Source organism: Pteropus medius, unplaced genomic scaffold (genome assembly GCF_902729225.1).
Source record: "Pteropus medius unplaced genomic scaffold, Ma_sr-lr_union100, whole genome shotgun sequence".
In the NCBI taxonomy this organism is placed as follows: Eukaryota; Metazoa; Chordata; class Mammalia; order Chiroptera; family Pteropodidae; genus Pteropus; species Pteropus medius.
Window position 1 is genome coordinate 12,669,353 of NW_024355205.1, and position 27,921 is coordinate 12,697,273.

The 27,921-nt window shown below is 37.7% G+C and overlaps 2 pseudogenes; both read left to right on the plus strand.

Moving 5' to 3' along the window:
* The first annotated feature begins 1,827 nt into the window (after positions 1–1,827).
* On the plus strand, positions 1,828–11,126 carry LOC120598829 (60S ribosomal protein L4-like; annotated as a pseudogene).
* Positions 10,984–26,154, plus strand: LOC120598830 (tigger transposable element-derived protein 1-like; annotated as a pseudogene).
* The last annotated feature ends 1,767 nt before the right edge of the window (positions 26,155–27,921 follow it).

Genomic DNA, 27,921 nt, shown 5'->3' on the forward strand with positions numbered 1-27,921 from the left:
TAGCCTAGGCCAATCAGATTCTCTTCTTCTGAATTTGGAAATAGAACACACACACACACTACTACACACACACACCTGAAGACACACATGCACATATACACATTCATGTAAATACAAAAAATCTAGCTGAAAGATCATGTAGATTAGAGTCTGAAGTCATCATTTGGGGGGTATCCCTGATAGGTTATGTACAAGCAGATAAGCAAGTAGACAGGAGGCTTACAGAAAGCAGAATAAAGCAGAAATATGCCAGAATGCCATGCAGTCAAAGAGAAAAAGGAAACAGAAGACAAAACAGAAGAAGATGTATGAGTCAAGTGAAGAGAAGGAAGATGTCTGGCAGCTTTCCAGTTTCAGAGCCTGGCTGTCTTCCTGGCATAGACTTTATGAGACTTCTCTCTACACCCTCATCCTTTACATGAGCAAGCCAGAGTTAGAACTATCTTTCCTAATGACTAAGGGATCCCTTTAATACAACCTGGCACTGTGTGTTGCTCATTAAATGTTTATTAAATTCAAGTGTTATACAACATCACATTGAATAGAATTTCCTCAAGTTAAATTGGGACTGGGCGTCCTCAGGAATAGGACATAGGTAGACCGATGTCACATGCATGATGTTCTCACTGCACTGCTCCTCCAGTGTGGAAGAGGGATGGCAGAACTTTCTCCACTGTTTCAAATTGTCTCATAAATTTTACATTAAAAAAATCAAGAGTCATTTCTCCAGAGCAATGCACATTTATTATCTATGCTATTAAAATTGAATAATTCAATATTTTATATTTTATTCCAGGTTTTTAGCAATCTTGGGGTTAATTTGATATTGATTGATAGAATGAGCACTATTACTGGAAGCTACATATAAAATATTTATAAGCACAATCTTATGAACTGAATTAGCCACAAGAGATTTGATTAAGACGTATAGAATTCTATCTTTGCTGACCTTAATAAGCTGGCCAAAGTACAACTCCCATTCTCCCCATAATTGGACTCTGTATACTGGATCAGAACTAACCTGCAGGAAAATTTAACCATTATGTAGACATTTTCATTTTGGAATCCCTTCCTGAATAGAAATAAAGTATATTTTAGTCAGTGCTAAAACATGAAATACTTTAACATGAAATTTAGCTTTCATACAACATAGAGGCTATGTTACCAGAAACAAATTTTAAGAACAGTTTTTACATGTTGTTGTACCTTATAACTATTATTTTTTTGTGTATGTGCAGTTAAACATACGTATATAACCAGCAATGTAACACAATACCTATGCAATAATATATGCTTTATACCACAATGAGAAATTTCTACAGAATAGCTTGATTGCTTCATCAAGTAAAAGGAAAGATAATGTTTTACATGTTCCTACTCTTTCCTCATTCGATTTTATTTTTTATATGCACATTTGTGTAACTAGTTATGCAGAGCTGAGTGAAATACAAGATACAGGTCATTTGGGCTAAAGAAATGAAAAATGTTCATTGTTTTCTCCACTTGGTTTTACCTCTGGCAAGGAAGAGGAGTCAGGCAAGAGATCTGATGCTAGTGCAGACTGAAGGAAATGCTGTTGAGTAATAAATTAAGAAATGCTACTCACATTAAAATTATATACACACATATTTCTCTTTATAAAATTCATTTATGGAAAGCAATTCGGGTAGATCGTTCGTGCTTTAAAAAAAAAAAAAAAAAGCTCCGGCATTCTTCAGTCTTTTCAAATCCTTTCCGTGAGCTTGTTAGTCTGAAAGGTTATAGTATAGACTGGGCCAGTATTGCACAACCAAACCAGAGCAGATATTCAGTCCACTGACTGACAAGATGCTAAGTCCAAGAATTAGTGAACAACCTGGAGGGCCTGAGCTGGGAATACACATTGCCTACATTTACCAGGTAACTCTCACCTGCACTTTGATCTGACTGCCAAATTTGGTCAGATGAACAATTTCTGCATTGCTGAGGTATGTGACACATCACTTTAAGAACTTATTACATACTTTGGATCAATGTTTCAACTTGATTCATGATAAACCAAGATAGAGTTCAGGAAAAAGACCTGTATAGTATAAGAAAAAATTAAAATTATTTTGTTCTTTTTACGTATGTTTCACCATAAATGTATTTTTGACTTTTTCCTCTTAAGGAATATAATACAGCATAAAAGATTAGTTAGGTAAACTCTGGGGTATTATGAAATGGAATATTAATGAAGTAATATATACTCACTTAAATTATATATAGAGAGACAAAGAAAAGTTATTTGATATAATATTAAACAAGAAAGAAATAAAATCCTATATACATAATATGATTTTGACTACCCATAGAAAAAACACTGGAAAGTATTTTATAAAAATATAGTGATCGTGCTTGGTTATCATATTTTTCCTCTCTTTTTAAACTTTGAAAATTCTTCTTAATGAACATACATTATTTGTTAATGGTAAAATAAGGTTAACAGTGTGGTCACAAATTTTTCTCATTTTATGATCAGCTGTTCAGTAAAAATATGGCCTTTAAAGATTTCTCCATAATTGATCTGATCTTTTTAATAAGCCCTCAACCCAATGGTTAAGAAGAAAAAACTGAATTGTATTCCAATCTGGTCAACATAGTCCAAACTGTCTTTTTTTATCCAACTCAGTGTCTGCCTGAATGACCCAAGTAAATACTCTTTTTCAGACCTTTTCCCAGATTTCTCTCTCCAACGTGGGCTGCGGGTCCACCAGAGGTGTGTGACTATAAGCCATGGCCAAGAGGTGCAGACAAAGTCCTGGGAAGCACATCATGTCCCCTATATTCTCCATGGTGTAAGACAGAGTTGCAGGACCCTTGCTTCTTAAACTGATTCCCAGTGAGGCACCATAGAGCATATGCAGCTGTCAGCCACCGAAGTCTGCAGCTGGTGTCACTGTGATCTACCTGTTTTCCTGAGTTCCGCGAGAGCAGTGGTCTCCCTCAAAGACTCAGCACTTCTTGACACAGGCTAGCCCACCTGAAGCTAGCCTACCGCCAGATTTTTCAGTTACCATTCAGAAATCATTAACTTCTCTTCATTGTTTAACCCAGTTTAGGTTTATGTGCCTTGAAACATAAAGACAAGTAATTGATTTCAATTTCTGTTTTGTTCAACTTAACATTCATTGCTGTGACAAGTCAGCATGTTTAAAAATGTTTTGCAAAATATTGTAAAAGAACAAAAAGGAAATGATTTTGCGAGAAATCAAAAGGCATGAAATAATGAAATCTTGCTTCCAAAGACTTTTTCTCCTCTCTTGCTGGGCCCAAAAGAGATGAATAGCAGATTCTTCATACAGAAACCAATCTCAGCCTTTATATGGTATTAGCTCTTAAACTTCTCCCTTTCCCAGGGGTGCTGGGGTGGCTTTAGAGCATGGTTAAGCAGAGCTGTTTATAGGCATTTGTCAGCTGCCTGTGCTGGTTAGTCTTTACCATCCTTCTTCAAGAACGGTGTGCAGATGAGGAAGGCTCCATAAATGGAAGTAACTATGCAGAGTCTGCAAAACAATGTGCAGGAGCTCCCCAGGTGAGCAGGGAAGAAAAAAGAGAGAATGATCCATAAAGGAGATGTGGAATAATGGCTTATCTGAGGAACTCCTAGTAGTCGGGCATGATGATGTGTACACATGGAGAAGTGAGAAAATGAGACCGAGGAAAGTAGGCAGGGTCCTCTTGGTGAAGGTTTTTGCCAGGCATAGGACTTTTCTTTTTATGCTATGGGTGTTGAGATATCACCAGAGGATTTTAAATAGAGACGTTGTAAGATTTGCATTTTCTAAAGATTACTCCATTACTCCAAGGCAACATAGAGAAAGACTGGAAAAGAAAAACCAAAAAGGCCAAGAAATAATCCAGAGAGGAAATAGTGAGAGTCTGAACTGAGGCAGAGCTGAGACAGTAAGGGATTACTAGGAGGCATGGTGAGCTAGAATTAGTTACAGATTAGATAGATGTGGAGGTAAAGGAGAGGGAAGAATCTAGATAAAGTCCCACATTTCTCTGTTTTACAAATGATAACTAGTAAGCAAGAAGACAAGAGGAGTATGTTTGGGAAGTATGTAAAAGAGGAAGATATTTTCATTTAGAGTTTATGAGACATCTAGGTGAACATGTCTAGTGGCTAGCAGAATGGTCAGATATAGAATAAAAATGAGAATTGAGCAACAGATTTTAGTTATAAACATATAGAAAGCAATTAAAGCAAAGGAGAGATAATTTTGCCTAGAGAGATGCAGAATCTACACCTCGAACCTAAAAATTTCCTGAAGTGACACAAGGAAATCACAACTTGGATTGCAAATAATGAGTAGCACTTTCTTTATGAAATCCTCACAGACTTCTCTAAGCAAAATCAAGGCTTCCCATGTATATTAGTTTGAAAGAGCTGCCATAACAAAATACCACAGACTGGGTTACTTAAACATCAGAAATTATTTTATCTGAATTCTGGAGACCAGAAGCCCAAGATGAAGGTGTTGGCCAGTTTGGTTTCTTCTGAGGTGTCTCTCCTTGACTTGCAGATGGCTGCCTTCTTGCCATGTCTTCATCTTTGCATGTCTTCCCTCCATGAACGTCTGTCTTAATCTCCTCTTCTAATAAAGACATCAGTTAGATTAGGGTCTACCCTAACAACTCATTTCAATTTATTTACTTTATACTTCCTATCTCCAAGTACAGTCACATTTTGAGGTATTAGGGGTTAAGATGTCAACATATGAATTTGGGGAAGACACAGTTCAGCCCATAACACTATGGCTGGACTAACACTGCATCTCTGCCTCTTCCTACCTGCGTGTACTTATGTTGTGTTCTAAGCCTTTAATTACATGCCCTTCCCCTGATGAGCCTTAGAGCTCCATCTGGGTGGCAGCAACGTGTCACTCATTTCTGTGTCCTGACACTGAACCATTACTGCTGGTTTCCAGAGTTATCTGAAATCTTAAATACACTCTAAATTTGGGAGAAAATACCTAATTAACAAAATAAGTTTTTCCTAAACCAGAAACAGATGGCCCATGGACAAATTACAGCCCACAGATTTGTTTTGTTTGGCCATGTTGTTTTTGTTTTATGAAACCAAGAGATTGTATTTTTAAAAACTCTGGAGTTTTCACTTATTAAAAAAAAGACAACGGGCCCGAAATTAAGTCACTTGTGCTAAGCCCACATCACCAGACTTAATACCTAGCCTAATTGCAGTTACAGCCTTTCCTAGAAATGTAGTCTTAACTGGTCGGTCTGGAATTTTCTAATCAGTATCCATGATGTCATCTGCCACATAGACTCCTTCTATCCCCAAAGGAAGATAAGGTAATCGATTTTTTCCTCATCCCTTCTTCCTTCTACCTATAAACGCCTTTTACTTTGTACCTCTGGAGTACCTTTCTACCTGCTAGATGGGATGCTACCTGATTCAAGAATTGTTTTAAAAAGCCAATTAGCTCTTCAAATTTACTCAGTTGCAATTTATTGATTAACATAATTTTCTTGAAAAATGTAGAGATTTGGCAACTTGAGGCTTTGTTGCTGCACAGCAATAATCAGGTTGGGTTTATTAGCAGCTACCACCTTTATTTTTTCTATTTTTATTATGGGTATAATAATAAATCCTCATGTATCTATCACACAACTTCAGCAATTATTAAAGTTTTGCCAATCTCATTTCACCTATACCCTTTCTTTTCTTTTTGTTTTTTGCTTAAATATTTTAAAGCGAATGTCATGTATTTCAGTATCCCTTTGTTACAGAAAAATATTTTATTTTATACACTATGCCATTATTGTATCTTTAAAAGTTAACAATCCCATATCATAATATGCTATCTATATTCATATTTTCCTATCTCAAATTGTCCTTTTCATAGTTGATTTGTTCAAATTAAGATCCAAAATTACTCATCACATTTGATTGTTATGTCTCTTAAAACCCTTTTTATATATCATTTACTTATTGAAAAAATTGGTCACTTGTCACATCGAATGCCCCAGATTCAGAATTGGGCTGGGTAGTTTCTTAAGGCATCATTTAATTTAATTTGTTCTAGCTTTCATACATCCTATAAACTGGTGGTTTGATCCAAAGCAGCACTGTTCAATGTCACTTTCTACAAGGGATGTAAATATTCTGTCTGTACTGTTCAGTAGAATAGCTATGAGCCACATGCGATAAGTGAGCCCTTGAAATAACTGAAGAACTGAATTTTCCAGCCTGCCTTGCAGCTATTTACAGCTCTGAACTAAGGTTTAATGGATACAAAGTAGAAGGAAGTGATGGACTCAACTTTTGGGTCATGCCTTGAAAGCGAAGGGAGTTAGTATTCACTCTCTCTTTTTCAGACGTCAGACTTCTGTCTGGCATGAGAATGTAGTGATGAGTCTTTTCCACCATAAGCATGAAAGCATGCAATATTCAAGAGACAGCAGAGCCATAAGATAGAATGAACCTGGATCCCCGATACTGTATTAACCTGAGATTGCTTATGTTTAAACTATTATAGGAGAGTTAAACTTCTGTATTAACCCACTGTTAACTGATTTTACCACAGATTCACTGACTAATCCATATCCCATTTAACTTATCACACGAGCCTACAGTGGGTGGGAGGGGAAGGCTCTTAATAATCACATGTACAGGACAACTGTTTCTGTGAATGTCAGTCATCCTTCTTCCTCAACGTGCTGGCTGTGCCTTCTAATGAACAAAATACCAAGAGCTGCTTGTAGTCATGGTATACGCATGAGCTCAGTAAGGGATTTTTCCCTCACAAAGGCCAACTCCGCCACTGTTGAGTATCTATTTTCCAGCAGGTTAGCAAACTCTAGCACCAGGATGGTACCATACCTCTAGGGTTCGGACAGCTAGCTACCTGTTGCCAGAATGATTTTATCTGACCCCTTTCATCATGCACACCATAACAAGAATAGATGCTTAATTCCGCACTTGAATAGGCTTCCCCTACTCATCACTCTTCTGCCAGCACTAACATCTGTGTACTTAATGAATATCCTAGACACCATCATTCTTCCTTAGTCCTTATTGGCTCCAAACAGGAATTTATTTAATGGCAAAAAAATGTGAAGCAGTGATGTAATGCTCCTTATCGTTCTTATCATGTACTCTGACTTTACGGACAGAACAATGGAACGGATAAAGAAGGGAAATCATTAATACCAAACTAAAGTTCCATGACCAGTTGTAAAAATGAAAACAGGGCCTCTACTGCATTGTCTTAGTTGGGCAAATGGCCATCAGAATAAGATTTACATTTCCAGCCTCTCTCATGGCTGCCTATGGCTATGAGTTAAGTTTTAGTGGGTGGCCGTACCAAAAGTGATGGGTTCAATTTCTGGGTCGTGCATCTAAAGGGAAGAAAGATGCTTTCAGACTTCAGACTTCTGCTTGGTAAGTGAATGTATGCCAGATGATTGAATAATTAAAACTCTTCTATTATTTTTAAGAATTAGCATAATTTAAACAAAAATCTTTAATCTCTTTCCTCTTCCTTTTTCCATGTTGCTGTTTATAGCAGTAGTCTTTGAACTTCTTTGCCAGTAATTCCCCAAAGAAATTTCTGAAAAACTCTGTTGTACAATTTTAAGTAACCAAAGCTTTTTCAGCATAAGCTTCAATAGTTATAATTTGTGATTTATTATAAATATTGACATTTAAAAATAAAATATATCATTCTTTTAAATAAACTCAATAGACTTAGAAATACAGCAGTTTGAAAACTACCAGCATTCATTTAAAAACATATGAAAAATTCTTTTTTAACAGTCAAAAGTTTTACATCATTTTTTCTCTTTAAACTCAGATTTACACTCTACTTCCTTCACAAAATTTATCGCAGTGTATTATATTTTTATGGCTAAGTGTCTTTTATTTACCATTCTCTCATACTTTAACAAAAATAGGTAAATACATTGAAATTGGTGTTTTTAGATTCTCTGTAAATATAAGACCCTAAGGATAAAAAAAGACTTCTAGATTGATTCAACCTTACAATCATTATGTAAACACAAATGATAAAAACAACATATATTAAAAATATTTTGATGAAAAAGAATAAGTATAAAAATAAAAAATTGATTACATATTCATTTCTTACTGAATCAAACAGAGCTTTTAAAAATATAAAGCTTATGAACTTATGAATGAATAATACTCATTAGTAGAATGAGACAGGGTATAGCATTAGTTATATTCCAATTTTTAAATTTTTACAGATTTCATTCCTGAGAAATCTTATTTATATAAGTAAGTAGATGGGAATAGATGGAGTTTTGTTCTAGTGGTATCATTTGGGTTTTTTGAATTACTTTTGAGTTATTTTTTTTAAATCATATGATATCTATCACCAAAAATGTTTTAAAGAATCTAATAACTGACAACATAATTAGGTCCTCCTTCAATTTTATAGTAAGCAAAGAAGTAGAAAACACTTGGCTTACAAAGGAATTTTTATATCCAATTTTTAGAGTTATTTACTTTTCATTTCTGGAAAACATACCTAAAAAGTTTAACTAATACTTAATAAGTGACAATTAATTATATCTATTTTATTGGGAAATACCTTATTTTTCAAGCTAAAATTGGGCAGAAATGGTTTAAAAACAACACATAAAATTGGAAGTTTCACATTATGATTTTTTTACCATTGACTACTGACAATATTCATACCAAATTTCAATATTTGATAGTCTCAGAGTACCTTAAAACAGTACCAGATGGACAAAGAGATGAATACTAATATGATATGATATGTATGGAGACTAGATATGTATGTAGATTATCTATCTATCTATCTATCTATCTACCTATCTATCTATCTGCAATTTTATTTGATCACCGAAAATGGTAAAGTTTGTAATTATGCATTTGACAGAATTAGAACAGCAAATTATCATCTACAAAAGAAGAACTAATCTTAATCAAATAAAATATTTAATATGGTGCATTACGTTTTGATTGCATTTGGGTAACATAACTATGGTATCTAAGAGTACAGTTTAATCCATTTTGTGCAAATTAACAACAAAATAAAAGAAGGTATTGTGTTACTAGTAAAAAAGATCTAAAGAAAGCATTTCAGTGATTGCTGCTAAATGCACTACTTCTGTAAAATTCAAAACATATTCCTGTTAGTTGATATAAATCTAATTAGTATATTTTAGGAATAAATGAGCAGATTTAATGAGTGACAGCCAGCAGTAGCCTTTGCTTCAAAGAAAAATAGATATGGATTTGACATAAAAAATACTCTTATTAAAAGTTAATGAAAATGACCTTTTCCTGTGGGAGCCACCAGTTGAGAGGAATGTGGCCTTCTCTTTGCCGTGACATGTGCTCATCCACTGACATCAGTGTACTCTGAAAAGGGGAAGTCATCTGGCAAAAATGTTACTTTGCCTGCTGTGTTCAAGGCTCCCATTTAACCAGATATTATGAACTTCGTTCACATCAACTGGCAAAAAACAATAGGCAGCCCTATGCTGTCAGCGAATTAGCAGGTCATCATACCAGTGCCGAGTCTTGGGGTTCCGGTAGAGCTGTGGCCCAAATTCCCAGAGTTCGAAGTGGTAGGACTCATCATTCTGGCCAGAGTGTTTTTGGAAATATGTGTCATGAGGGCCGCACGTTTGCACCAAGCAAAACCTGGCACGGTTGTTACCCCAGAGTGAAGAACACAACACAGATGCAATATGCCATCTGCTCTCGTCTGGCTGCCTCGGCCTTACCAGTGCTGCTCATGTCTAGAGGTCATCATATTGAGGAAGTTCCTGAGCTTCCTTTGATGATTGAAGATAAAGCTGAAGGCTATAACAAGATCAAGGCAGCTGTTTTGCTTCTTAAGAAACTTAAGGCCTGGAATGATATCAAAAAGGTCTATGGCTCTCAGTGAAAGAGAGCTGGCAAGGGCAAAGTAAGAAAACGTCATCATACCCAGAGCAGGGGACCTTGCATCACCTATAATGAAGACAATGGTATCATCAAAGCCTTCAGAAACATCCCTGGAATTACTCTGCTTAATGTAAGCAGACTGAACATTTTGAAATTTGTTTCTGGTAGGCATGCGGGCCATTTCTGCATTTAAACTGAAAGTGCTTTCTGCATGTTAGATGATCTGTATGGCACTTGCTGCAAAGCTGGCTTCCTCAAGAGTAACTACAACCTTCCCACATACAAGATGTTCAATACAGACCTAAGTAGAACCTTGAAAAACCCAGAGACCCAAAGAAGCCTCCGAGCACCGTACAAGAAGATTCATCACAGAGGCCTGAAGAAGAATGCACGGAAAACCTGAGAATCATGTTGAAGCTAAACCCATATGCAAAGACCACGCACCAGAACACCACTGTTCGCCAAGCCGAGAATCACAAGCTCCGGGTGGATAAAGCAGCAGCAGTGCCAGAAGCCAAATCAGATGAGAAAGGGGTTCCAGGTAAGAGGCCTGTGGTAGGGAAGAAAGGAAAGAACACTGTTGGCGTTTTGAAGCAGAAGAATTCTTTGGTGGGAAAAAAAGCCCGCAGCTACCCAGAAACCAGCAGCTGAGAAGAATTCCGCAGAAAAGAAACCCACCATAGAAAAAAAGAAGCCTGTGGCATAAACTTAAATTTGTTTATTCCATAAAGGTCAAATCACTTTGGACAGATCATTTTGAATAAAAACCTGATCAAAGAGGAAGTGAGGGGAAAAAAAAGTTAATGAAATGATTCTCGTACCAGTCTAAATAAGTGGTCAACAAAAGGTAAAACACTAACTCACCCTCAATGTCCATTTCTTTTCTTTGAAGATATAATATTGATTTGTTTCTTGGAAGTAAAAATAAAATTTTTAGCTTCCTTTCAAAGGTTTGAAAAACATGCAACTGACACATACGTCAAGATACAAGTACTTGGAAGAAACCACCAAGCTAACCAAGCATAGTGCAAATGAGAGAGCTTACTTCTAAGCACATGGGTGTTTCTCAGATTGGTCACGTCAAATCTCGAGTATCCAAGTTTGCAGGTCGCAGAGCCTTGTTATGGTTTGTCGCCTGGGTGTGATAAGGTGCCAGAATTCCCATTTCCTGCCAATGATCTTTACTATGTTTTCAACGAACCCTCCCACATAAGGAATACTCCTTTTACAAGAGTCAGGGGATAAAAAAGACTGTCATTGAAGGAAAACTGTCATTTCTCCTGCTGTGCCACTTGCCAATACACCTGTTTCTAATGTCTTGCTTCACTCCCAACTGAAAAATGCATTAGACAGTAAAAGACACAAAACCTTTCTTATCATGCCGTGATTAAAGATAGCTTCTCCAGCACCAATGGCCTAAAATAGTTCGTTGTTTGGTCCTCTCGGGGTTTTACACCTTGGTAAATGCACCATGTAAGATCTGTGATGGGGGAACAATATGCTTGTAAAGTAAGTAAAGTCTATTGTAAAAGAGGAGATGGGAAAGCAGAGAGAGGAAAGTCTTCTCACTCAAACACATCTCAGGCAGACTGATCAGAAGAAATACTCCATATTGAAGCTGAGGATTTGAACATTGATTCCCTCAAAATTGTCTATGCTGGAGTATCCTTTGGGATGTTATTATATACCTCTAAATGTACTTGTACCCCAGTTTGAAAACCACTGTTATTTAGGATGTGTTAGTGGCGATTAAATTTTCCAGCTAATTCATGGGTTGTAGAGTACATGAAGGATATTTTGGCTGAACTGGAAGAGTAAGTGTGCTCTAGGAAATCTTTGGCTGACAGCTGTTTGATCCTATAACATTGCCTCTAGATCAATACGAGGACTCGATTTGCATCATCTCCTATTGGAAAGGGGTGGCTGCAATTCTGTGTGGAAAAGTTATATCACGCAGAGATAGGAAAGCTTCAGATGTAAGATGAGTGGGTGGACACAGTGGAGTAGACAGTTTTTGGAATATTGTTCAGTTCACAACATTTTATGCTTCTTTGGAAACTTTCATTGATAACACAGAGTTGGCACCCAGTAGTCATGTCTGTAATAAACAAACTTGTCCCTCCAAAAATAGATGACTGAATCTGGGATTGATACCCAGCCTAAGCTGAGCCAGTCAGATCATCCAAGGAATTTGAAATTTTGGACTAACTAAAAGTCACCCAGAACATGAATTGTTAGAGTTGAGTCCAGGGTAGAGTTAAGGGCAGAATTCTAGAAAGATCTCCTATGTCTTCGAGCTTCTTGATTTCTGTAATTCCAGATGCTTAGGTTTTCAGTAACTTCCATGTATTAAATGCACTAATAAAGCACCCTTGTAGTACCATTTTTAAATTTAGTAGTGCTACATAAATAGATAAATGAAACAGAAAAGAATCCAGAAATAGACCCAAATACATATGAACATTTAATATATTATGAAGGTAGTATTTCAAAAATTAGTGGAGAAAAGAACTATGCAATAGATGGAGTTGAGACCTCATTCCTTTTCCCAAAATAAATTTAAAGTAGATCAAATATCTCAATGAAAAAATTCCATAAATTATGCCAGGAAGATTTTCTTGGTTTTCTTTCAAGATTTCATTCAAGGTGTGATTTGGGAGAATGTCTTTCCTGGGGAGGTACAACTTTTGCAGCTGACTTCATGGTGGGTGCAGATTTGAGGTATGGGATTATTTTAAGGGTTGAAGTTCAGAAACTGTTGTGTTAAATAATTTAGACATTTGTTGGCAATGTGGTTATCCCCAAACTTAATAGGCTTCAAGTCTACTGAGAGAACCACAGCCAAATACTTTATCCAGACATAATTTTTAATGTATATGCTTATGATTTATTTACTGCCTTCTCCATTCTACATCCCTCTCACCCATAGCTAGCCTCAGACCATTTGGAAGATGGCACTCTTAATCTGACCTTTGCTGCTGAGTTTGCTCCTATTTTCTAGTTGAAGATTCTTAGAAGAACGTACTAGGAAAATGGTTAGGGCACGTTCTTCAGTAAGGCTACTGCTTTACAGCCACCAACTATTTAGAACATAGAAGCAGTTAGATTTTTCCAAACTCAAAAATAGAGCAGCCAGCAATTGGATTGCAGGCTGCAACATAAAGTACCTTCCTGTATCTCCAGGATGATTCACATTCAGCTTTGATCATTAATTTTTGGAGGGGGGGATGGAGGGTCGGGGATAATACTACTTTATAGATGGTGTTGTGTTCTTCCAGGAATTAAATATCCGTTTACCAGTCTGTGATGCTAACGGTCATTGACATTCAATGTTTAGTTTCAATAATTCATTAGGGACTGTCAAAAAATGTTGATATTCAAATTCTATTCTTTCTTCAGTCATTTGATGGACTATTTCCATAAAGAGAAACTTCATATCGTTTACTATTTGGTTACCTAGAGTTACAATTTATATAGGAAAGGCATGATAAATGCTTTTATTTACCAGTTTTCAAAATAAAGGGTTGATTCCCTAGCATCCTCCAGTGATGACCAATTTTTGTATCAGGAAGAAACCATGGATTTAAATATATTTGATGTGTTTTAATCCATTGCAGTTATTATCCTTAGAGAAACTCACCTTTACTAAGTAGGAGCCAAAAACAATACTACCAATGTTCTTACTGGAAAGTGTTACAAATTATTTTGCATATACTCTCTTTATTCTGGCCTTTTTTTGCAATTGTACTATATCCACATTGTCAGAGCATGCAGCCATTCAGGAATTACATACCTATCATCAGTCATTTTGTCATAAGTATTTTGCTTCTCTGAATTCCCTACTCCAGTGGGTTCATAAAGAATACTATTCCCTGAGTTCTTGCATGTTGATGACAGCTTGTATAGATGTAAAATTCTTGCCTCATATTTTCTTTCTCTAAATATCTTAAATATATTTCTCAGTTTTCTTCAAGCATAAAGTGTTGATGTTGAAAAGTTTAAAGACAATATTACTTTCTTTCCTGTACAAGGGACTTGGGCTTTTTCTCTAAGTGCCTAAAAGATTATTTTCTTTCCTTAGAAGACCAATAATTTCGCCAGACTATATCTCACTGATGGTCATTCTGGGTCAATTTTATTAGATAAACCAAGGACTCTCTCAATATTTCATTTCAATTCTAATTTTATTCAGTTTCTCAGATTATAGATTTCAGGTTTTTTCCTTTGTCAGAGTTTTCTTCAGATATTCCTATCATACGTATGTTGGATCTTCTCTGCCTGTTTTATAGTTTCTTGCGTCCTTTTTGTCTCTCTTATCTTCCTTTGTGATTTTTAAAATTTCCTTTCTTTTCATCTTCCATCAAGGCATTATTTTACATTCTTTCTAGTTTTGCTTTTCAGTTCTCCATTTCCTCATTATTTTAATTCTTTATGAGTTCTATCGCCTTAAATAAATTCTGCTTTATTTGTTCTTTCATTTGTTATATAATTTTCTTTCTGTCTTCTAGCTTGTTTTAAAATATTATAGTTTTTAATCTGCTTTATGGGAATGCCTTTGGGGCATGTTTTCATCATCTACAGGAATATTATTGTCTTTCTTTAACTTTGATGAAATTTTATCTTCATCTTTCTGTCGCTCAATTATTATCTTAATTATTATATCAAAGTAGTTTTCCTGAGCTTTTAGAAAAGAGATGTTTTAGATAACTTTGTAGAGTTTAACTTTCTATCTAAATTTTGATAACTTTATATCCGAACCTTATAATTAGAATTCTCTTGTTTTGATGTTTTTCAAAGTAGTCAAGAATATGACCCAGCTTATATTTTTGAAATTTCCTAACTGTTCCCTCCTGCCTTCACCCCACTATTAATCTGGATTTTTCTTTCCCTTTGCCTTTTCTGTCCATCCTGCTAAAAATTAGGATTCAATCCCCAGATGTTTCTCCTCTTTGAGGACTTTTGCCCTGGAAGAGAGTTTTACTTAGAGAATGTATAGGGTCCAGATCATCAGCCTTTCAGATTTTGCTGCAACCCCTTGCATACCCCTTCACAGAAACACATATAATATTGACTCTAGCAAGAGAAAAAAAAGGAAGGGAGATTAAGATACTAAAATGTACATCTAAGGTAGAAAGAAACAGGAAGAAATTTCTCTGAGGAAAGTCCTTTCCTGGCTTTACAACAACAATTCAACAAAAAAAATTACTAAAGAAAGAAATTCCGCAAATTTTCATGTAGAAAACACCATATTGATTTTAACACTTTTCTGACAAGCAACAGAAACAATCTGTAACTAGCTGAAATGAACAAGAAAGAAAATTTATCATAAGGAAGTAGAGGTGATTCAAATGGCCCAAAGTTAAGATGTGACCAGGCCAGGACATCTTCCTACCCAGCTTTTAACTTTCCATCAGTCTCCGAATCTATTTTTTCCTCTCTTACTACACAGTAGCTTTGCTAACTTCTAGGTTCACAAGGTGGAAAATACATACTAACATCTTCTGAGTTTCCATCTCCTCTGTTCCAAAACCCAGGGAAAATAAACCTAGAATTTCTTAGTCTAAATTCCAAAAGCCTATAGAAGGGCTCTGATTGTCCCAGCTCTGATTCAGGTGCCCTGAATATATCACTGTGGCCAAGAGAGTGGGGTCAAGTTGCTAGAACAGAAGCATTCCCATTGTGATCAAAGGATGGCATGGATTGAACATGAGAATGAGACAGAGGAGGGATAAGACAAGTGGAAAGAAAGGCTAGTTCCTGGAAAAGATGGAATCCAACAGCCAAAGTGGGTACGAGATCCGGATTTCTATTTTCATCAGCAGTGGACATGTATATTATACATATCTCAGCTACCTATAAAAAGTCAGCAGTAAGAAAAACTGGTTCAAAAACTAGAAGAATGAGAAAATTTCTATTTTATCCTCAATATCATTTTCTGGAATGAAACCAAGACTGTGAGACATAAAATTGCTGCCAGATCAATGGTGGCTTATCAAGTAGTAGGGAATGTGTTAATTTGCTCAAGCAATGAAACCTCATCTGATACAATAGCTACAATTGGAATTACAACCTGGTTAGGCATACAATAGTCCATTGTTATTCTCCAAGATCTATGTACACAGGCCAAATAGACAAGTTGAATGGGAAAGTGGTGGGAGTCACCACTCCTTTCAAGTCCTTGATGGTGGCACTCTTCTCTGCAATCCCTCCAGGAATGTGGCATTGCTTTTGGTTTACTACTTTCCTAGGTAGAGGCACTTTTAGTGGCTTCCACTTGTACTTTCCCACTGTAATAGCCCTCACTCCACAGGTCAAGAAACCAATATGGGAGTTCTGCTAGCTGTTAAGGATATTTATTCTAATTATGCATTTCGGAACTAGAGAAATAACCACGGGATAGGTTCAGGGATTCACTGGGCCCATTATGAGACAGACCTGAGCTAAAACTCAGTTAATCATAAGCCTCTACTCTGACTGGTGGACCATAGTGACATTTTGAACCTCCTGGAATTAGTGTCAGTTAAGAGCCAGTGTTCAGTAGTCCCTGAACGATCTAATTATTCTCTTTTCCCCAATGCACAATTACTGTGGTAAAAACCATCAGTCTATTGGAGGAAGGCTGAGAGAAAGATTAACAGTATAAAATTTGGGCAATGTATCAGGGGCTTTCCCCAAGGGGACCTGGCCTCCCCTTCATTCAAGGGGTTCTAGATTTGTAAATGGGCTCAATTCTGGACATTGATTATGGGACCGCGACTCTCTGTTTTGGTACCAAATTCTATATTAGTCTGGGTTCTCCAGTTAAGTAGAACCAATAGGTACACCATGGCCCAGTTAAATTGACACATAAAATAAACCATCACATCTATTGATACATAACAAATTATTCCAGAATTTAGCAGCATAAAACACCAAACATTTACTGTCTGCCCACTGTGGGTCAGGAATCGGGTGCAGCTTAGAGGCTCTTAGAAAGTTATAGCCAAGGTGTTGATCACAGCTATGATTATCTCGGGGCTGGAGTGGGGGTGGATGTGCTTCTCTCACTCTTGTAGCTGTTTTCAGATCTCAGGTCCTAATTGGCTGTCAAGCAGAGATCAACACATTTTTTTTGACATGGCTTCTCCATGGGGCTACTCACAAAGTGGCAGTTTGCATCCCCCAGAGCTGGTCTTAGAGAGAAAGAGAACAAGAAAAAGTCCAGTCTTTTTGTAACCTAAGCTTGGAAGTGACATGCCATCACCTTTACCCTATTCTATTGGTTAGAAGCAAGTCTTTAAGTCTAACTCACACTCATTTATATACTTGTAGGAAGCCAACTCTCAAATGGCTTAGGGGGAGTGGAGCGGGGACTCAGAAAGCCACATAGCAGGCTGGCAGTATTGGTTTCTCCTAGAAGGGCAGTGGAATTTTGGCGTTGGGGGTGGCAAAGTGGGGTGGGGACGCAGGGGAAGGAATGGTGACAAGAAAGGCATTCACTCTTCCATTTTATTTGCATTATTTGAGGTGTTTTGCCAAAACGAATTAAAGCATTGCATGTGTAATTGAAAAAAATACGAATCCAGAAAAATCCCCACTGGCATCAGTAAAACAAACCCATTTGCTGTCCTAGAAAACCAAAATTTTAAAGGAATGAAAATGTCATGATCACTGAAATGTTCTTCTTTTATAGAAAGTGGATCCTTAAGAATATCTTACATTAGGGGCTGCATGTGAAGGTAATAAAAGCTGTGGCCTTTTAGTTTAGAATTGATTCTTCCAGGTTTAGTGCTCTAGTAGTGGCTTTTAATTGTGTTTTCATTAGATACGGCCATAAGTATCTACTCAGGCTGTCAGTGGAAACTAGGAGGGCAAAGGCCAGGAATTAAATGAAGAGTGCTCTTCAAAAGCTAACTTTTGAGAAAAAAGAAAAAAATTTTTTGCATACTCCTGAGATGGAACATAATTTTTCACTGAGAAGCCGAGAGGCTCTTGGGGAATAAAACGCACTAAGGATGATAAACACTCTTTGGATGTTTATTATGTGCCAGGCTCTGTGCAGAGCTTTATATGCATTATCTCATTTAATCCTGACAGCCTTATGCAAAAAGCACTTTAATTGCCCCATTTTTCAGACTAGGAGAGGTAAGGTGGTTAAGCCCTGATTCAAACGAAGTCTGACCCAAGGTCCTCGCCCTTGCCCTTGCCCATGAGAAATGAGGCCTGCCAGGAGGAGGTTAACAGCTGACTTCAAGAACGGGAGCAGACGACCCAGCAGGAAGGATAGAAGGCAGTGATGAAATTAAATTACGTCTATTTCCATCTGTTCCTCTCCAGAGCACTTACCTGCCCAGGATCTCAAGGTCTGGGTCCCGCACTGCTCCCTGTCCCCTCATGATGGATCTGGTCTTATTCAGGCTCTATGTCAGCGCCCAGGAGCGAGGCCAGCTCAGGAGTACCAGCAAACAGAGATACTGCGTGCTTGGTTGCAGACCACCTCAATAAAACAAGCTGTAATCGTTTTGCTGGGGAAGGCTCTTGGGGAAGGCTCTTGGGGAAGGTTTTGCTTTCAATTTGTGGAAGGAAAAAAAAAACAAAACAAAACAACAACTGCGAAGTGCAATAAAGCCATGTAAAATAAGATGAAGTATGCCTGGACATACTTTATACTATTACAGTGAGAGATTCCTCAGGCACCAAATAAGGGGGTGAATGTTTTCTTCTATCAAGGTCCCCCAACCAAGACCAACAGGAAAAAAGGGGGACCTCACACAAATAAATCAAACATGTTTTATCCCCTGGAGGAGGGTGCCTATTAAGCAGGATAAAAGGGATATTGAGGACATCTACTCTGCAATCGCCTCATTTTACAACTGCGAAATCCAAGAGCCAGAGGGGAAAGTGATTCATCCATGGACTTTCGACAAATGAGGGTGGAGCTGGGAGTAGAGGCCAGATCTCCCGGCTCCTCACTCAGTGCTCTTTTCCTACCATGTGTCAGGATGAAGGCCTTGGGTCCTTCCGGATGAGATATGTGGTGGAGTTCACAAAAGTGCCAGCTCCAGAGTTATATAAATGAATGAATGAATGAATGAATGAATGAATGAATAAATAACTATAGGTAACTAGGCAGGGGTTGGAAACACAAAGAAAAATAGAAAATCACTTAGCAGGATCAGAACAAGGGCATCTCATCAAAGCCAGAACACAGGAGAGGGTCATTTATTCTGCAGCCAGGTCATACCCTACCTGCCAGGGCCAGAACCACGGTGTGAAACAGTGAAAATAGCACCAGCGGGCACAGGTTAAAAAGCTACAGGGCAGTAAGAAAGAAATGCACTTACTGGAAAGGGCTTAAATGAAGATAGCCAGCTCTTGGAAAGATTTCCCAGACCTGGAGGAGGGAATGGGCAAGGAGTGAGGCAAGAGAGGCTTGAGCCTGGTACAGAAAAATGTCTTGGGCTCTGTCCAGAGCCAAAGTCAACTTAAGGCCATTGCTGGTCAGAGCTCCAGCTAGGCTGGTGACCCACATGGGGTTGCCAGGAATTTTTTGAGGGAAAAGCTTTGACTTGGGGAGACAGCAGGGATTGAAAACTAAAATGCCCACAGTGTCTAGAGGGATAATAAAAATAAATAAAGTGAGGTTTCCACCCCTTTCCACCCCCACCCTCACTAAAATAATTACTGACTTGAAGGAAGGTGGATTTCTAGGTTACTAACTTCAGCCTCACATCATAGTTGATAGCTTACTTGGGAGTGGTGGAAACGGTGGCAAATAGAGGACAATTGTCCTATCTAAACAAAGCAGCTGATGTTCAGTTCCAGAAACTTTTTGATCAGCCAGAATGCAGACTTAATATTGCTAGCTTTCCAATTTCCCAAGAGACATTAGAAATTTAGACTTTTATGTGTAACCTCCTGAGTTTTAACTATTGGCAACACATTCAAGTATTTTACACCAGTGTGGACCAGGCAATATCTGCAACCTAGTGGTACACACCAGTCTGCAGGTTCTGTCTTAAAGCAAGTGGCGGGGGGGCGGGGGAGTCGGGGCAGATGGCATTTATTTCCAAGAATGAAAAGGAAAGGGCACTGAGGCAGCTTGGATGAAAGTTAATACAGCTACAAATCCCTTATTTAGATCTAAGTCCTCATCCTTTGTCACCAGACAGGTTTGGGAATTCAAACGTTTTCAGATTTTTGATTTTCAGATTTACGGGGCCCATGTCATGTAGCATGCCAAGAGAACTCTGAAGCAGAGTTCATATCAAATTTTCTGCTGCAAATCATATAAATATTTAAAAATCAAGTGAGATAAATAAAGAATATAAATAATCTCATATAAGTTCTAGTCAAGTTTTGCCACCGAATAAGATAGTTGTAAACTTACGAAAAAATATTGTTTTAAAAATCATTGGGGCTTCAGTATTATTGATGGAAGGCTGTGGACATATTATAAGGGGGAGACAAGCAAGGACGAATGCGTAAACACTTTATTAATTAATCAACATATAGAATTTATGCCTGATGACCTCTGCCCTCTGGAAAATATTTTTGTATCTTTGGTAACTGAGTCTATCCCTGCTATCTGAGCTTTGGCCTCAGGGGAGAGGTAGTGCTTGGCCCTTTACCTCTACCTGGGGCAGGCCCTTCCCTTAATCCTCAGCATAGCTGACACAGGCTGGCAGGGAAGCATCATGTAGGTAGTCATTTCCAACTGCTCTTAGAAGTGGCATCTCTGGTGCCACCCTTCAGTGGGACCCTGCCTTGACTGCCTCCCTTTTAAGCTTCCAATGCCTCAAGGTTCACACCAAACCCTCAATGAGGACCCAAACCAGGAAAAAGTTCTCCTTCCTCTCTACTTCCTGCCTCTCCTCCACGGGCAAGTTTTGCACCTCAGTCATTTATACCTACTATTCGGGAAGATTATTGGCAGGAGAATTGGGTTTCCCTTCAAAAGAATCCCCAACCTAACTCCCAGGGCTATGATTATCCTGAGTTCTACCCCCTCCCAACCTTTAGGAGGATTATGACATATTAGCATATTCTGGGTTATGGAATCTCAGGGAGTATATCCACTATCCACTCTGCACTAACTGGACCAAGTCCGGGTCATTTCTTCAAAGTCCTGGAGAAGGATCAGGTGCGTGCATCTCTCCTGCAGCTTTAGGGGTCCTGCTCCTGATTCTCTGTGCAATACTTCACAAAGAGCACATACACATCACTAGCTATAAAAACTAAATAGAGTACAATCTAAATCCAAGTACGGAAAATAATCCTCTCCTGTGGAAGATACAATTCTGCAGAGTCTTAGCTTTGCTAAAATACCACTCTGTGACAAGACATACCAGATTTACATTACAGAATAAAGTACTTGGATAAGCTTCTCAACCTGAGAAGCCTTAGTTTCCCTCAGGAACAATACTTTTGTGCCTCTAGAAGTAGGAGCGTTCCAAAACATCATATCCAAAGACAAATAGAAGTCCCTTCTTCCAATGAATATTACTGTTGAAGATCTTCCATTTCTGGTCTACTAAAGGTTTATAAAGATCATGGTACAATCTCAAAACACGTTCTGAGGTGTGTGTGTGTACTACATTGTAATTAATAAATAATCTGTTGGGTGATACATGATAGTGTCTGAATATCCTATCGCCCAGCAATACCCAAAACTCTTTCACCCAATAATTTTACCATCCATTGATGATCCTTGCCTGAATTATTACAATGGTTGTTGCATAACAGTGATTTTTCTAATTTTATACTTTTTTCTACATTTATTAGCCAGCAGGCTTTGAAAGAAGAAAGCTTACCTCTATCACCACCTTTATTCTGAGTGTTTCTATGGGCTCATGGGTTCTTTTCTGAGTCAAGATAATGTAGTCCACTACCATCATTATTCTTTTTGCTGTTCAACTTATCACAAATTTAGCCAAGGGGAGCAACTTTAAGCTAGCTCCTGGATCCTTTTACGCATCATTAGTTTTGAGCACTTCTTTACGTTTGTGCACAAGGTGTTTCCAACTCACTGTGTACTTCCCATATCCCAGACTTGGAATCAGCCATTTCTCCAAAGAACTTGGGATCCTTTCCGTGCAGAAGAGTACTTAGAAACCAGCACCCACATACTAAATAGGCCCAGTGTTACCGGAATGTTACTCTTTCCAGGCTTTTTCAGGAGACAAAGCTAGAAAAAAATTTTAAGGAACCATGAGTTAATACCACTACCTCCAATTCAAATCAAATCAAATCAATTTTTTTAAAACATGGCTCTTCCTAAATTTCTATGCTAATGGGTATTGTCCTTATCTCAGAGTGAGAAAAAAAAAAAACCCTTCTGGTTTCCAACAATTTTTTCTGACCTATAATGCTTACAAAATAATTTCAGAATTTCTTCATTGATATCATTAGAAAAAAGCAAACCTACATAGGAAAGGTCAATATTTCTTTGCAATTCTTTTTTTTTTTTTTTTTTTACTGCTTTATTTTATTATATGAACCCAAGAATAGCCAGAAGGAAGAGACGCATAAGGCAAGGTACGGAGATTGGGTGCGGAGCTTCCATGCCCTCTCCAGGTACACATCTCTCCCCAAATCCCCACATGTTCATTAACTTGGAAGCTCTTTTTTTTTAATTGAAAATAAATTTTTATTGAAAGCAGTGGAATCTGAGCAGGAGACAGTACAAAGCGTGGAAACAAGGTAAACAGCACTGCATTCGGCTCAGCCTGATTGAATGCTGAAAGGTGACTCTAAGGTTCCATGTGCCCCTACTAGCAAGATATATTAATTCCATTGTACACAGAAAACACACTATTTTTGATTAGGAAAAAGTATTTTATCAAAGTTGGTCCCAGGACCAAATACGAGCATCATCAGGGCCGGCTGTAAGAATGCTGCTCTCCTGTTAAAGCTAGCTCGTCAGAGAGCATCACGTTTATGGTGTTAGTGTTGTACATTTGGCTTTATGAAGACCTTCCGCTTCTACATCCCAAACAGGAAATTTGCCAACCTGATTGCCCAATGCAACCATCTTTTGCCAGAAAGCCATAGAAAGCCTCATCTATCCAAAGTCAAACCAGCTGTAATCAAATTGCCCAAGAAGGTCAGTCACATTAGACTCACCAGGCTTAATTTTATCTATATCATCTTCCATTTGCCAAGTTTCCAGGACACAATGCTGGCAAAGATTATGAGGCACTTGTCTTTCATACATTTCTCGTGGGAATGTGAAATGGCACAATCACTCTTGGCAAGTATCAAATCACTTGACTATGTCACACAATTGACATAATTCCTATGTATGTCCTCGGTAGAAATGTCAGGAAAGTGAATTTTCTGAGAAATAAGTGGCCTCTTAGTTTTATTTAGGTTATAGTCATAAGATTCCTTAATTCTTTGCAATTATTTTTGTATTTAAAATACATTCTATTAAGGGAGTACTGTGCTCCAGTTAGCTGAATTATTTATTTATTTTTCTGAGTAGTTATGATATCAATTTGATAGTTTCATTAGTTAGGTTAATTTGTGGCTATTTGTGTTCAGCATGAGGGGTTGTTTTTAAAATTTTTGTTGATTTAATATGCAAAACCTATGAGGAGATAAGCTCAGAAAAGTTGCATTCATTTGTTTTCGACATTTCATTAGATTCTGGTTTACCCTTCCTTTATTTTTTTTTTTTTAAACAAAAAGCAAATGTATACAGTCTTAATTCCCCCCCTTTTCTTACAAAAAGGTTTATATTATACACACTCTTTAACACCTTGCTGTTTTTCATTTACTGTTCCTTGGAAACACTCCATCATCAGTTCATAGAGATCTTTTCTGCATAGCATTCCATTGTTTGGATGTACTATCATTTATTCAACTAGTTTCAGTAGAAGAGCATTTAGTTCATTCTCTATTTTTTCTATGCAAATTGATTTGTTTAAATATTATCTCTCCTAGGGACAATTTTGGAAATTTTTATTTTCAGAAAGAATTATTTATTTCGACTAGGCTTTCAAATGTATTTGCATGGTTATGCAAAGTTGTCTCCTAAACATTTAAAATTTTCTTCTGTTTCAAAGCTTATATCCTCCTTGTGATTTCTTATTTTGTACATTTTTTCTGTTTTCTTTTTCTTTTTTGATTTGGTTAGCTGGTAGCTATTTTTTCCCCCCAAAGAACTAGTTTACTTTTTCCAAAGATTTACTTACTGGTTCATTTATTTTTTCCTTTTCCAATCATTAATTTCTGCTTTTTAATCTTTATTACAGACATACTTTGTTTTATTATGCTTCACAATATTGTACTTCACAGATACTGTGTCTCTTTCTAATTAAAGGTTTGTGGCAACCTTGTGTCAAGCAATCATGTTTCCAACAGCATTTGCTCACTTCATATCTGTTGCATTTTAGTAATTCTTGCAATATTTCAAACTTTTTCTTTATTATTATATTTATTATGGTGCTCTTTGATCAGTGATCTTTGATGTTACTTTTGTAATCGTTTTGTGGCGCCATGAACTGTGCCCATCTAAGACAGCGAACTTAATAAGTGTTGTGTTCCAACTACTCCACGAACTGGCTGTTCCTCCATCTCCCTCCCTCTCCTCAGGCCTCCCTATTCCCTGAGACATATCAACATTGAAACTGGGTCAGTTAATAACCCACAGTGGCCTCTAAGTGTTCAAGTGAAAGGAAGAATCCCACATCTCTCACTTTAAATCAAAAACTAGACATGATTAAGCTTAGTGAGGAAGGTATGTCAAAAATTGAGATAGGCCGAAAGCTAGGCCTCTTGCACCAATCCATTAGCAAAGGAAAAGTTTCTGAAGGAAATTGAAAGTGCTACTCTAGTGAACATACGAATGATAAGAAAACAAAATAGCCTTATCACTGATATGGAGAAAGTTTTAGTGGTCTGGATAGATGATCGAACCAGTTACAACATTCCCTGAAGTCAAAGCCTAATCTAGAGCAAGGCCCCAATGCTCTCCAATTCTACAAGGCTGAGAGAAGTGAAAAAGCACAGAAGTTGAAAGCTAGCAGAGGTTGGTTCCTGAGGTTTTTTTTTTTTAAAGAAAAAAGCTGTCTCTACAACATAAAAGTGCAAGATGAAGCAGCAGGTGCTGAAGTAGAAGCTGCAGCAAGTTATCTAGAAGATCTAGATAAGATAGTTCATAAAGGCGGTACACTAACAACAAATTTTTCAATGTAGCAGAAACAGCCTTATATTGGAAGAAGATGACATTTAGGGATTTATAGAGAAGTCAGTGCCTGACTCCAAAGCTTCAAAGGACAGGTTGACTCTTGTTAGGGGCTAATGCAGCTGGTGACTTTAAGTTGAAGTCAATGCTCACCTATCATTCTGAAAATCCTGGGGCCCTTAAGAATTATGCTGAATCTACTCTGCCTGTGTTCTATAAATGGAAGAACAAAGCTTGGAATATAGCACAGCTACTCACGACATGGCTTACTGAATATTTTAAGTGTACTGGTAAAACCTACTGCTCATAAAAAAAGATTCTTTTAAAAATATTATTGCTTACTGACCATGTACCTGGTCACCCAAGAGCTCTGATGGAGAGGTACAACCAGGATTAATGTTGTTTCTATGCCTACTAACATGATATCCATTCTATAGCCCATGGATCAAGGAGTAATTTTGACTTTCAAGTCTTATTTAAGAAATACATTTCATAAAACTATTGCTGCCATAGGTGGTGATTTCTCTAATGGATCTGGGCAAAGTCCATTGAAAAACCTTCTGGAAAAAGTTCACCATTACAGATGCCATTAAGAACATTTGTGATTCATGGGAATAGGTCACAATATCAATATTAACAAAAGTTTGGAAGAAGTTGATTTCAACCCTCATGGATGACTTTGAGGAGTCCAAGACTTCGGTGGAGGAAGTAACTGCAGATGTGGTGGAAATAGCAAGAGCACTAGAATTAAAAGTGGAACCTGAAGACGTGACTGAATTGCTGCGATCTTATGATAAAAGTTTAATGGATAAGGAGTTGCTGCTTATGGATAAGGAAGTGCAACAGAATCAACTCCTGGTGGAGATGCTCTGAAAACTGTTGAAATGACAACAAAAGATTTAGCATGTTAACCCTGCCACTGTTTTATCAATTAAGTTTATGTAACATTATGGATTATATCTCATTGCAGCTTTAATTTCCCTGATTCCTATGAAAATGTACATCTTTTCAGATATTTATTGACCATGCAGATTTTCTCTTCCGCAAAGTACCTGTTCATATACTGTTTCGATTTTTCTACCAATCTAAGCAGGACCATCTTCATGGGCGTGGGAACCATGCAGTCACACAGGGGCCCTGTACTTGGAGGGGACTTGTGCTTTGTTTAATGCTCTGCTGCTGCTGTCTTGAAATTACTAATAATTTTTAACAAGGGCCCTGTATTTTCATTTTGCACTGTTCTCCACAAATTATGTAGTTGTCCTGAGGTTAAGCCATGTTAGAACTGAGTTTTGAAGGATGAAAAGGGATTATAAATAGATCCGCACTGTTCAACATGGTGGCTTCTTAGCCAGCATGTGGCTACTGAAATTTGAATTAAGTGAAATTAAAATTTCAGTTCCTCAGTCTCATTAGCTGCATTTCAAGTGCTCAGTAGCTACAAGCGATTAGTGCCTATGGTACTGAAAAACCGAGAGCATTTTCATCATCACAGGAAGTTCTATTGGACAGGACAGTTCTGGACTCTTGCTGCTCAAAGCGCGGTCCACCAACCAGCAATACCCTATCACCAATCAGTTTGTTAAAGTGCAGAATCTCGTGCCTTATCCAAGACCTACTGAATCAGAAAATGCTTTTAAGGAGATCCCAGTCATTCTCATGTATCTTTAGATTAGAGAAGCGCTATTTTAGATGACGTGGCCCTCAGGTGAGTCAGATGGGTGTGGTTCTTGGGTAGAGGGGATCAAGGAGTGAAACCGCATTCTGAGGGAACAGTAGATACATAGACAAGTGCATGATAAATGCACCTACAGCAGGAAGCAGAACAGTAGGCGCTGGTAGGCTGAGGCAGACTGAAGAGCTTTGCAGCCCTTTGGAGTGCGCCCTGTGGAGAGCCACTAAACAATTTAAAACAAGACTGCATGAAAAGATCTGGGTTTGAGGCAATGCGAAGGACTAAATGGGCAACCTGGAAGTCAGGGGAGCAGACGGAACGCTCTGGCATTACCCAGCTGAGAGATGAGGCTTTCTCGGGAGCAGGGGAAGAATGAGATGGTCAGGGGCCTCAGAGGGAGATACAGAATCCAAGAGACCTTGGTGACTGACTGGACATGTGAAGTAAGGGAGAAGAAATCATTGAGAGTTAAACTTGAGTAACTGGTAAATAGGCCTGCTTTAACCAAATTAGGAATCCAGGAGAATATAGAGATATTATGGGAAGATACTGAGGTTGACTCAGACACCTTAAATTTGAGGTCTTCTGGAACATCTGTTCATCAGTTTCCCCCCCTGCCAAATGAAGGTAGTGATACTGTCCATCCAACAGGACTGATGTCTTAATAATCAGCTGATATAGTATATGTGACTATACTTTGTTAATGTTTAAGTGCCACATACATGTTATCTGGCATGAGCCCTGCACGAATCTGTAGTCTGATGGAAGGAAGCAGAGAAGAGATGGAAATACCGCCTACATTTACGCAAAAGCATCACCATCTATCTAGTTCAGTAAGACAGGAGACGCTAGAGGAAAATGCTGAAGAGAATGAAAAATGTTGATAGTCAAGTAAGAAATATAAAATAACACATCATCAATTAGAAATACATCCCAGCTGCTTTTCAACATAGTAAATTGCCAAAGTTTTCCATGAAGTGGAAGAAGACAGAATTACAATGAGATTTGGGAAAATATATATATATTAAAAAATTCAACTGAGCAATTAGTAGCAGCATTTACTATAGATTTGAAACCCTCTCCAAAATCACTTGTGCCTTGGAACATATACAGCTTATATTATAAACTGCTGTTATAATTCGATTTTCA